We start from the raw sequence: 10,672 nt of genomic DNA, 5'->3' as shown, positions 1-10,672 counted from the left end.
TAACATGAAATTGTCCATATTTTGAGTTAGAGCCGATGAAGTTTTCTATAATTTTGATATAATTTGTCCCAAAAGTAGTACAACATTTATTATTGAGAAAGCGCAGGTGGGATTTTTTTAATTTTCATTTATTGTCTAAAAGAAATGCACTACGAAATAACTGTGTACTCGGACCATATAGGGTTTATACCCATCGAATAACTCTGTCTCATTGGTGTATGAACGTCGTATAGGGTTTATACCCATCGAATAACTGTCTCATTGTTGTATGAACTTTATATAGGGTTTATACCCATCGAATAACTCTGTGTCATTGTTGTATGAACGTTAGATAGGGTTTATACCCATCGAATAACTCTGTGTCATTGTTGTAAGAACGATAAATAAGGTTTATACCCATCGAATAACTCTGTCTCATTGTTGTATGAACGTTAAATAGGGTTTATACCCATTGAATAACTCTGTCTCATTGTTGTATGAATGCTGTATAGGGTTTATACCCATCGAATATCTCTGTCTCATTGGTGTATAAATGTTGTATAGGGTTTGTACCCACTAAAAACTGTGTCTCATTGGTATACGAGCGTTTTATAGGGTTTATACTTGTTGCATAGGGTTTTTACCCGTTGAATAACTTTGAATCATTGGTGTATGAACGATAAATATGGTTTATACTCATCGAATAACACTGTCTCATTGGTGTATAAGCTTCATATAGGGTTTATACCCATCGAAAAACTTTGTTTCATTTATGTATGAACGATAAATATGGTTTATACCCATCGAATAACACTGTCTCATTGGTCTATTAACTTCATATAGGGTTTATACCAATCGAAAAACTTTGTCTCATTTATGTATGAACGATAAATATGGTTTATAACCATCGAATAACTCTGTCTAATTGTTGTTTGAACGTAATATAGGGTTTATTCCCATCGAATAACTCTGTCTCATTGGTGTATGAACGTTATATAGGTTTTCTACCCATCGTATACCTCTATCTCATTGGTGTATAAACTTCATATAGGGTTTATACTCATCGATAAACTTTGTCTCATTTATGTATGAACCATATATAGGGTTTATAACCATTATATAACTGTGTCTCATCATTATATGAACGCTGTATTGGGTTTATACCAACTGAATAACTGTATCATTGTTGTATGAACGTTATATAGGGTATATTCCAATCGAATAACTCTGTCTCGTTGGTGTTTGAACATTATATAGACTTTATACCCATCGAATAATTCTGTCTCATTGGTGTATGAACATTGTTTAGGGTTTATACCCATCGAATAACTCTGTCTTATTGGTGTATGAACGTTATATAGGGTTTATACCCATCGAATAACTCTGTCTCATTGTTGTTTGAACGTTATATAGACTTTATACCCATCGAATAACTCTGTCTCATTGGTGTATGAACATTGTTTAGGGTTTATACCCATCGAATAACTCTGTCTCAGTGGTGTTTAAACTTCATATAGGGTTTATACCTATCTAAAAACTTTGTCTCATTTATGTATGAACGATAAATATGGTTTATACCCATCGAATAACTCTGTCTCATTGGTGTATAAACTTCATATAGGGTTTATACCCATCGAAAAACTTTGTCTCATTTATGTATGAACGATAAATATGGTTAATACCCATCGAATAACTCTGTCTCATTGTTGTTTGAACGTTATATAGGGTTTATACCCATCGAATAACTCTGTCTCATAGGTGTATAAGCTTCATATAGGGTTTATACCCATCGAAAAACTTTGTCTCATTTATGTATGAACGATAAATATGGTTTATACCCATCGAATAACACTGTCTCATTGGTGTATTAACTTCATATAGGGTTTATACCAATCGAAAAACTTTGTCTCATTTATGTATGAACGATAAATATGGTTTATAACCATCGAAAAACTCTGTCTCATTGTTGTTTGAACGTTATATAGGTTTTCTACCCATCGTATACCTCTATCTCATTGGTGTATAAACTTCATATAGGGTTTATACTCATCGATAAACTTTGTCTCATTCATGTATGATTGATATATAGGGTTTATAACCATTATATAACTGTGTCTCATCATTATATGAACGCTGTATTGGGTTTATACCAACTGAATAACTGTATCATTGTTGTATGAACGTTATATAGGGTTTATTCCAATCGAATAACTCTGTCTCCTTGGTGTTTGAACATTATATAGACTTCATACCCATCGAATAACTCTGTCTCATTGGTGTATGGACATTGTTTAGGGTTTATACCCATCGAAAAACTCTATCTTATTGGTGTATGAACGTTATATAGGGTTTATACCCATCGAATAACTCTGTCTCATTGTTGTTTGAACGTAATATAGACTTTATACCCATCGAATAACTCTGTCTCATTGGTGTATGAACATTGTTTATGGTTTATACCCATCGAATAACTCTGTCTTATTGGTGTATAAGCTTCATATAGGGTTTATACCCATCGAATAACTCTGTCTCATAGGTGTATAAGCTTCATATAGGGTTTATACCCATCGAAAAACTTTGTCTCATTTTTGTATGAACGATAAATATGGTTTATACCCATCGAATAACACTGTCTCATTGATGTATAAACTTCATATAGGGTTTATACCCATCGAAAAACTTTGTCTAATTTATGTATGAACGATAAATATGGTTTATACCCATCGAATAACTCTGTCTCATTGATATATGAACGTTATATATTGTTTATAACCATCGAATAACTCTGTCTCATTGGTGTATAAACTATGTATAGGGTTTATACCTATCTCAAAACTTTGACTCATTGGGGTATAAACGTCATATAGGGTTTATATCCATCGAATAACTCTGTCTTATTGGTTAATGAACTTCATTTAGGGTTTATACTTATCGAATAACTCTGTCCCATTGGTGTATGGACGTTATATAGGATTTATACCCATCGAATAACTCTGTCTGATTGGTGTATGAACATTGTTTAGGGTTTATACCCATCGAATAACTCTGTCTTATTGGTGTATGAACGTGATATAGGGTTTATACCCATCGAATAACTCTGTCTCATTGGTGTATAAACTTCATATAGGGTTTATACCCATGGAAAAACCTTGTCTCATTTATGTATGAACGATAAATATGGTTTATACTCATCGAATAACTCTGTCTCATTGGTGTATAAACTTCAAATAGGGTTTATACCCCTGGAAAAACTTTTTCTCATTTATGTATGAACGATGAATATGGTTTATACACATCGAATTACTCTGTCTTTTTGGTGTAAGGACGTTATATAGGTTTTCTACCCATCGAATACCTCTGTCTCATTGGTGTATAAACTTCATATAGGGTTTATACTCATCGATAAACTTTGTCTCATTTATGTATGAACGATATATAGGGTTTATACCTATTATATAACTGTGTCTCATCATTATATGAACGTTGTATTGGGTTTATACCAACTGAATGACTGTATCATTGTTGTATGAACGTTATATAGGGTATATGCTCATCGAATAACTCTGTCTCGTTGGTGTATGAACGTTATATAGAGTTTATACCCATCGAATAACTCTGTCTCATTGGTGTATAAACTTCATATAAGGTTTATACCCATCGAAAAACTTTGTCTCATTTATGTATGAACGATAAATATCGTTAATACCCATCGAATAACTCTGTCTCATTGTTGTTTGAACGTTATATAGGGTTTATACCCATCGAATAACTCTGTCTCATAGGTGTATAAGCTTCATATAGGGTTTATACCCATCGAAAAACTTTGTCTCATTTATGTATGAACGATAAATATGGTTTATACCCATCGAATAACACTGTCTCATTGGTGTATAAACTTCATATAGGGTTTATACCCATTAAAAAACTTTGTCTCATTTATGTATGAACGATAAATATGGTTTATACCCATCGAATAACTCTGTCTCATTGATATATGAACGTTATATAGGGTTTATTCCCATCGAATAACTCTGTCTCATTGGTGTATAAACGATGTATAGGGTTTATACCTATCTCAAAACTTTGTCTCATTGGGGTATGAACATTGTTTAGGGTTTATACCCATCGAATAACTCTGTCTTATTGGTGTATGAACGTTATATAGGGTATATGCTCATCGAATAACTCTGTCTCATTGGTGTATAAACTTCATATAGGGTTTATAACCATCGAAAAACTTTGTCTCATTTATGTTTCAACGATAAATATGGTTTATACTAATCGAATGACTCTGTCTCCTTGTTGTTTGAACGTTATATAGGGTTTATACCCATCGAATAACTCTGTCCCATTGGTGGTTGAACATTGTTTTGGGTTTATACCCTTCGAATAACTCTGTCTTATTGGTGTATAAACTTCATATAGGGTTTATACCCATCGAAAAACTTTGTCTCATTTATGTATGAACGATAAGTATGGTTTATACCCATCGATTAACTCTGTCTCATTGTTGTTTGAACGTTATATAGGGTTTATACCAACTGAATAACTGTATCATTGTTGTTTGAACGTTATATAGGGTTTATACCCATCGAATAACTCTGTCTCATTGGTGTATGAACATTGTTTAGGGTTTATACCCATCGAATAACTCTGTCTTATTGGTGTATGAACGTTATATAGGGTTTATACCCATCGAATAACTCTGTCTCATTGGTGTATAAACGATGTATAGGGTTTATACCTATCTAAAAACTTTATCTCATTGGTGTATGAACGTCATATAGGGTTTATACCCTTCGAATAACTCTGTCTCATTGGTGTATGAACGTCATGTAGGGTTTATACCCATCGAATAACTCTGTCTCATTGGTGGTTGAACATTGTTAAGGGTTTATACCCTTCGGAAAACTCTGTCTTATTGGTGTATGAACGTTATATAGGGTTTATACCCATCGAATAACTCTGTCTCATTGCTTTAAAAACTTCATATAGGGTTTATACCGATCGAAAAACCTTGTCTTATTTATATATGAACGATAAATATGGTTTATACTCATCGAATAACACTGTCTCATTGGTGTATAAACTTCATATAGGGTTTATACCCATCGAAAAACTTTTTCTCATTTATGTATGAACGATGAATATGGTTTATACACATCGAATAACTTTGTCTTTTTGGTGTATGGACGTTATATAGGTTTTCTACCCATCGAATACCTCTGTCTCATTCGTGTATAAACTTCATATAGGGTTTATACTCATCGATAAACTTTGTCTCATTTATGTATGAACGATATATAGGGTTTATACCCATTATAAAACTGTGTCTCATCATTATATGAACGTTGTATTGGGTTTATACCAACTGAATGACTGTATCATTGTTGTATGAACGTTATATAGGGTATATGCCCATCGAATAACTCTGTCTCATTGGTGTATAAACTTCATATAGGGTTTATAACCATCGAAAAACTTTGTCTCATTTATGTTTCAACGATAAATATGGTTTATACTAATCGAATAACTCTGTCTTCTTGTTGTTTGAACGTTATATAGGGTTTATACCCATCGAATAACTCTGTCTCATTGATATATGAACGTTATATAGGGTTTATTCCCATCGAATAACTCTGTCTCATTGGTTAATGAACTTCATATAGGGTTTATACTTATCGAATAACTCTGTCTCATTGCTGTATAAACTTCATATAGGGTTTATACCCATCGAATAACTCTGTCTCATTGGTTAATGAACTTCATATAGGGTTTATACTTATCGAATAACTCTGTCTCATTGCTGTATAAACTTCATTTAGGGTTTATACCCATCGAAAAACCTTGTCTTATTTATGTATGAACGATAAATATGGTTTATACTCATCGAATAACACTGTCTCATTGGTGTATGAACTTCATATAGGGTTTATACCCATCGAAAAACTTTTTCTCATTTATGTATGAACGATGAATATGGTTTATACACATCGAATAACTTTGTCTTTTTGGTGTATGGACGTTTAATAGGTTTTCTACCCATCGAATACCTCTGTCTCATTGGTGTATAAACTTCATATAGTGTTTATACTCATCGATAAACTTTGTCTCATTTATGTATGAACGATAAGTATGGTTTATACGCATCGATTAACTCTGTCTCATTGTTGTTTGAACGTTATATAGGGTTTATACCAACTGAAAAACTGTATCATTGTTGTATGAACGTTATATAGGGTTTATACCCATCGAATAACTCTGTCTCATTGGTGTATGAACGTTATATAGGGTTTATACCCATCAAATAACTCTGTCTCATTGCTGTATAAACTTCATATAGGGTTTATACCCATCGAAAAACTTTGTCTCATTTATGTATGAACGATAAGTATAGTTTATACGCATCGATTAACTCTGTCTCATTGTTGTTTGAACGTTATATAGGGTTTATACCAACTGAAAAACTGTATCATTGTTGTATGAACGTGATATAGGGTTTATACCCATCGAATAACTCTGTCTTATTGGTGTATGAACGTTATATAGGGTTTATACCCATCAAATAACTCTGTCTCATTGCTGTATAAACTTCATATAGGGTTTATACCCATCGAAAAACTTTGTCTCATTTATGTATGAACGATAAGTATAGTTTATACGCATCGATTAACTCTGTCTCATTGTTGTTTGAACGTTATATAGGGTTTATACCAACTGAAAAACTGTATCATTGTTGTATGAACGTGATATAGGGTTTATACCCATCGAATAACTCTGTCTCATTGGTGTATAAACTTCATATATGGTTTATACCCATCGAATAACTCTGTCTCATTGGTGTATAAGCTTCATATAGGGTTTATACCCATCGAAAAACTTTGTCTCATTTATGTATGAACGATAAATATGGTTTATACTCATCGAATAACACTGTTTCATTGGTGTATAAACTTCATATAGGGTTTATACCCATCGAAAAACTTTGTCTCATTTATGTATGAACGATAAATATCGTTAATACCCATCGAATAACTCTGTCTCATTGTTGTTTGAACGTTATATAGGGTTTATACCCATCGAATAACTCTGTATCATAGGTGTATAAGCTTCATATAGGGTTTATACCCATCGAAAAACTTTGTCTCATTTATGTATGAACGATAAATATGGTTTATACTCATCGAATAACATTGTTTCATTGGTGTATAAACTTCATATAGGGTTTATACCCATCGAAAAACTTTGTCTCATTTATGTATGAACGATAAATATGGTTTACACCCATCGAATAACTCTGTCTTTATGGTGTATGGACGTTATATAGGTTTTCTACCCATCGAATACCTCTGTCTCATTGGTATATAAATTTCATATAGGGTTTATACTCCTCGATAAACTTTGTCTCATTTATCTATGAACGATATATAGAATATTACTCTGTCTAATTGTTGTTTGAACGTTATATAGGTTTTATACCCATCAAATAACTCTTACTCATTGTTGTTTGAACGTTATATAAGGTTTATACCCATCAAATAAATCTGTCTCGTTGGTGTATAAACGATGTATAGGGTTTATACCTATCTAAAAACTTTGTCTCATTGGTGTATAAACGATGTATAGGGTTTATACCTATCTAAAAACTTTGTCTCATTGGTGTATGAACGTCATATAGGGTTTATACCCATCGAATAACTCTGTCTCATTGGTATATGAACGTCATATAGGGTTTATACCCATCGAATAACTCTGTCTCATTGGTTTATGAACGTCATATAGGGTTTATACCCATCGAATAACTCTGTTTCATTGGTGTATGAACGTTATATAGGATGTATACCCATCGAATAACCCTGTCTCATTGGTGAATGAACATTGTTTAGGGTTTATACCCATGTAATAACTCTGTCTTATTGGTGTATGAACGTGATATAGGGTTTATACCCATCGAATAACTCTGTCTCATTGGTGTATAAACTTCATATAGGGTTTATACCCATCTAAAAACTTTGTCTCATTTATGTACGAACGATAAATATGGTTTATACTCATCGAATAACACTGTCTCATTGGTGTATAAACTTCATATAGGGTTTATACCCATCGAAAAACTTTGTCTCATTTATGTATGAACGATAAATATGGTTAATACCCATCGAATAACTCTGTCTTTTTGGTGTATGGACGCTATATAGGTTTTCTACCCATCGAATACCTCTGTCTCATTGGTGTATAAACTTCATATAGGGTTTATACTCATCGACACACTTTGTCTCATTTATGTATGAACGATATATAGGGTTTATACCCATTATATAACTGTGTCTCATCATTATATGAACATTGTATTTGGTTTATACCAACTGAATAACTGTATCATTGTTGTATGAACGTTATACAGGGTATATGCCCATCGAATAACTCTGTCTCGTTGGTGTATGAACGTCATATAGGGTTTATACCCATCGAATAACTCTGTCTCATTGGTGTATGAACGTTATATAGGATTTATACCCATCGAATAACTCTGTCTCATTGGTGTATGAACGTCATATAGGGTTTATACCTATCGAATAACTCTGTCTCATTGGTGTATGAACGTCATATATTGTAGCGTTTATACCCATCGAACAACTCTGTCTTGTCGGTGTATGAACATTGTTTAGGGTTTATATCTATCGAATAACTCTATCTTATTGGTGTATGAACGTTATCTAGGGTTTATACCCATCGAATAACTCTGTCTCATTGGTGTATGAACGTCATATAGGGTTTATAGCCATCCAATAACACTGTCTGATTCGTGTATAAACGTTATTTAGGATTTATACCCATCGAATAACTCTGTCTCATTGGTGTTTGAACGTCATCTAGGGTTTATACCCATCGAATAACTCTGTCTCATTGGTGTATGAACGTCATATAGGGTTTATAGCCATCCAATAACACTGTCTGATTGGTGTATGAACGTTTTATAGGATTTATACCCATCGAATAACTCTGTCTCATTGGTGTTTGAACGTCATCTAGGGTTTATACCCATCGAATAACTCTGTCTCATCAGTGTTTGAACATTGTTTAGGGTTTATACCCATCGAATAACTCTGTCTTATTGGTGTATAAACTTCATATAGGGTTTATACCCATCGAAGAACTTTGTCTCATTTATGTATGAACGATAAATATGGTTTATACCCATCGAATAACTCTGTCTTATTGGTACATATAAACTTCATATAGGGTTTATACCCATCGAAAAACTTTAACTCATTTATGTATGAACGATAAATATGGTTTATACCCATCAAATAACTCTGTCTCATTGGTGTATAAACGATGTATAGGGTTTATACCTATCTAAAAACTTTGTCTCATTGGTGTATGAACGTCATATACGGTTTATACCCTTCGAATAACTTTCTCTCATTGGTGTATGAACGTCATATAGGGTTTATACCCATCGAATAACTCTGTCTCATTGGTGTATGAACGTTATATAGGATTTATACCCATCGAATAACTCTGTCTCATTGGTGTATGAACATTGTTTAGGGATTATACCCATCGAATAACTCTGTCTTATTGCTGTATGAACGTTATATAGGGTTTAAACCCATCGAATAACTCTGTCTCATTGGTGTATAAACTTCATATAGGGTTTATACCCATCGAAAAACTTTGTCTCATTTATGTTTGAACGATAAATATGGTTTATACTAATCTAGTAACTCTGTCTCATTTTTGTTTGAACGTTATATAGGATTTATAACCTTCGAATAACTCTGTCTCATTGGTGTATAAACGATGTATAGGGTTTAAACCTATCTAAAAACTTTGTCTCATTGGTGTATGAACGTCATATAGGGTTTATACCCATCGAATAACTCTGTCTCATTGGTGTATGAACGTCATATAGGGTTTCTACCCATCGAATAACTCTGTCTCATTGGTGTATGAACGTTATATAGGATTTATACACATCGAATAACTCTGTATCATTGGTGTATGAACATTGTTTAGGGTTTATACCCATCGATTAACTCTGTCTTATTGGTGTATGAACGTTATATAGAGTTTATACCCATCGAATAACTCTGTCTCATTGGTGTATAAACTTCATATAGGGTTTATACCCATCGAAAAACTTTGTCTCATTTATGTTTGAACGATAAAGATGGTGTATACTAATCGAATAACTCTGTCTCATTGTTGTTTGAACGTTATATAGCATTTATACCCATCGAATAACTCTGTCTCATTGGTGTATAAACTTCATATAGGGTTTATACCCATAGAAAAACTTTGTCTCATTTATGTATGAACGATAAATATGGTTTATACCCATCCAATAACTCTGTCTAATTGTTGTTTGAACGTAATATAGGGTTTATTCCCATCGAATAACTCTTTCTCATTGGTGTATGAACGTTATATAGGATTTATACCAATCGAATAACTCTGTCTCATTGGTGTATAAACTTCATATAGGGCTTATACCTATCGAAAAACTTTTTCTCATTTATGTATGAACGATAAATATGGTTTATACCCATCGATTAACTCTGTCTCAATGTTGTTTGAAACGTTATACAGGGTTTATACCCATCGAATAACTCTGTCTCATTGGTGTATAAACGATGTATAGGGTTGATACCTATCTAAAAACTTTGTCTCATTGTTGTATGAACGT

The sequence above is a fragment of the Mytilus californianus genome, unplaced genomic scaffold (genome assembly GCF_021869535.1).
Source record: "Mytilus californianus isolate M0D057914Y unplaced genomic scaffold, xbMytCali1.0.p SCAF_3, whole genome shotgun sequence".
Classification (NCBI taxonomy): Eukaryota; Metazoa; Mollusca; class Bivalvia; order Mytilida; family Mytilidae; genus Mytilus; species Mytilus californianus.
The sequence above is the reverse complement of the archived record's forward strand: the minus strand, read 5'-3'. Positions refer to the sequence as shown.